The sequence below is a fragment of the Mytilus trossulus genome, chromosome 6 (assembly GCF_036588685.1).
Source record: "Mytilus trossulus isolate FHL-02 chromosome 6, PNRI_Mtr1.1.1.hap1, whole genome shotgun sequence".
Lineage (NCBI taxonomy): Eukaryota > Metazoa > Mollusca > Bivalvia > Mytilida > Mytilidae > Mytilus > Mytilus trossulus.
The window spans coordinates 17,920,170-17,923,518 of NC_086378.1; positions in this window are offsets into that span (position 1 = coordinate 17,920,170).

Sequence of the window (3,349 nt, forward strand, 5' to 3'; positions counted from 1 at the left end):
TGATGAAATCAACATGGACTATTTAGAAAAGAACATCATAGATATCTGATATAACCAGATTATTTTTCATCAATGCTAGTCTAATGAATTAGATGAAAAAAGGGTGAAATAGGAGTCATAGATATAACTTTGTATGGTAGCCAACCTTGCTGACTGTGGGATGATGTATAGCCATATAAATTCATATATCCTTTCATTTTACAAAAAAATCCCAGATTTTTAAGAGAAACGAATTTTAAATCTCTTATACCCTAGAATTTTTTAATGACCATTACATATTGATTGATGAAAGTTTTAACAAAAGATTTTACTATTTATCATTTCATTGTTTGAGGGGGATTTATTCTTAGTATATAGATTTCATTGTCAAATTATTAGAAATAATAGAGAACACTGTATGCGTTTTATAATTAAATGAAGGTATGGATTTCTCATAGATTTATTTGGTACTTGAAACATATTACAGAAGCAGTTGTATAAAAAAAAAACTGAAAAGTGACAGAACATGCTAATTTAAATATAAACAGTTTTAAGATGACTTTTTAATTACAGTATATATTCATTAAGGATATTTCAATGAAATAGCTCAATGTAATAACCCTAACCTGGAGATATCCATATGGAAATAAAAAGAGCTTTATACTTACAAAATTAACTTGAAATGATAAAATAGAATGAACATTAAGAATTCAAGCAGATTTCATTCTTTTTTATTTCATTACTATATCACAAAATGAAAATTTGAGGTTTGGAAAGTTTTCTGCGATTTTTATGCCAAATTTAAAATTTAATTTTGAAGTTATTTACTACCACTTAAAGATGTATTTCATTAGAAAAATATAAAGATAAACATTAAATAAAACATAACTTATAACCATCTTCTGTTAGATATTATATTTTGTTGCTAAAATTAATTTGCTATGTTATACTACAGGCAGTTTATCAGTGGTGGATCCAGAATTTTTCATAAGTGGGGGCCCACTGACTGACCTAAGTCACGCTTCAGTGATTCACTATGTAAGCAACCAAATTTTTTACAAAAAGGGTGTTCTTGGCCCCCTGACCCCCCTTAATCCGCTTCTGTTTATACTTTCAATGGATTACATTACCAGATGTCTGGTAATAAGATAATCAACACATAACTTGTTCAAATAAATGTCTATCATTATAGAGCAATCAGTCATTTAATGAACAAAACTTTTAATTTGATTATTATTCTTTTCTAAAAATATATGTTTTAAGTATGTAAATATTACTATTAGTGCATAATTGGTTTATAACTATAGATTATTGTTCAACTTGGTCATTTCAACGAGATTGATTTTTAAGTTTGAGCCGGTACGGCGAAAGTGAGAAAATCAATTGAGTCGAGAGGACCAATAATAATCTGTTTATAGCTATTTTACAAATGACAACGTTCTTAATTTCATTAACAACAGGCATTTTCTCCCTTAGTTTCTAGTGATAATTTGTCATATCACTCGATTATGCAGAGAAAGGATATTATCAGTCAGTAAGAGCAAAGGAAACTTTCGTAAAATAGCAATAATAGATTTTATTATAACAAACTTTGTCTCCAGGTAAAAGAAAGTCAAAACCAATAATCCATTTTAATCCTCAGTCATTTGTTTCAAGAGGTGGTTAATTCATTGCATTTAAGGGATAAGCCTAGGTTATTAATAGAGAGAATTCTTATTATTTTATTTTGTCCTAAGTATACCTCCTTTAATAGACTGCTTATTGTGTATAACATGGCATTATGTAGGTATATACTGTGAACTATTACTGTGATATTTGTTGATATACTTGCATGAATTGTCATTTATTTTAATGAATGATGTTTTAATAAAATTGTTATCTGGTGGTTTTTCTTAACTCTTTGTTTATATATTACTAGAACACACATGTGATATTGCGGGTCTGTTACTGATTTAACGTATATAACTATGCTTATGCCTTATTTTAGTTTTGGTATTGTCATCTGATAAAGTCATGCCGATTATAAGATGCACATTTTTCTCTGCTTTAAAAATCTTTCTGTTTGAACCTGTCGACCTCAAACCTATCAATTATTGGTAATATTAATTATCTGTAAAACAAAAGGGCCTGGAATGGAGTATTTTTTAATCAACAGCATTGCTCAATATTAGTTATAAATAAAGTTGAATTCTTCGATTCACTGTTTTGCGTCATGCCAGCTAACAAATTGAAAACTGTCCTATACGCCTTATTTGAAGTCAAGATGTTTATGCCCCACCTACGATAGTAGAGGCGCATTATGTTTTCTGGTCTGTGCGTCCATTCGTTCGTCGTCTGTTCATCCGTCCGTTCGTCCGTCTGTCCCACTTCAGGTTAAAGTTTTTGATGAAGTTGAAGTCCAATCAACTTCAAACTTAGTACACATGTTCCCTATGATATGATCTTTCTAATTTTAATGCCAAATTAGAGAGTTTTTATCCCAATGTCACCGTCCACTGAACATAGAAAATGAAAGTGCGAGTGGGGCATTCGTGTACTGAGGACACATTCTTGTTTAGTATTCATATTGTCATCTTAGAAAGTCATACTGATTAAAATACTACAATAGAGAACAAAGTGACAATGATTGAATTTAGTAGTGTCAACCCTGTGAGTATGACCTGTGTATATAGCAAAATCCTAAATACACCGTTTGGTGGTGCGCCTGTCAGATGCCGAATGTACAGATAAGGTAATAGGTAGTAGCAGGTGCATATATATATATATCGGTATCGTTATCGGATTCGACCCGGAACTTGCATGTTAATTTTTGGCAATTTTAATTATGTGGAAAACAAATGGGTCTGGAGTGGTGTAATTTTTAATCAGCACCATTGTCTTATATTACTATATATAAAGTTCAATGCTTTGATTTGGCGTTTTTACCCGATGACTGCTGATAAATTGGACCTCGTTATTTTAGTATTATAGATTAGTCTTGGTATTTTCACTTTTTAAATCAATTTGTGAAAAAATCAAACCAATTTCTGTGGATTAAGTATTATCAGTTGGATACCAATTATTTGTATTTGAATCATAACATTAAATGTTCAATTAATGACAAATTTCTTATAGGCTTGTTTGCAGACTTCAGCAAAACCATAGAATTTAATATCCACAAACATGCAAGGTTTCCTTTAATCACGAAAATTGGTACCCACAATCTTTTTAGTAGATCTAACAACTGTTATTTTATAAGAATGAAATCTAATCTCAGGATCCTCTTACTATACAGTGATGCCAAGGTATCCCCGATCTTAATTGAATACACATCTTGTGTCCACCTTGTGCTTACAAGGATCTGACAGTGCTGTATTCTATTTCTTGTTTT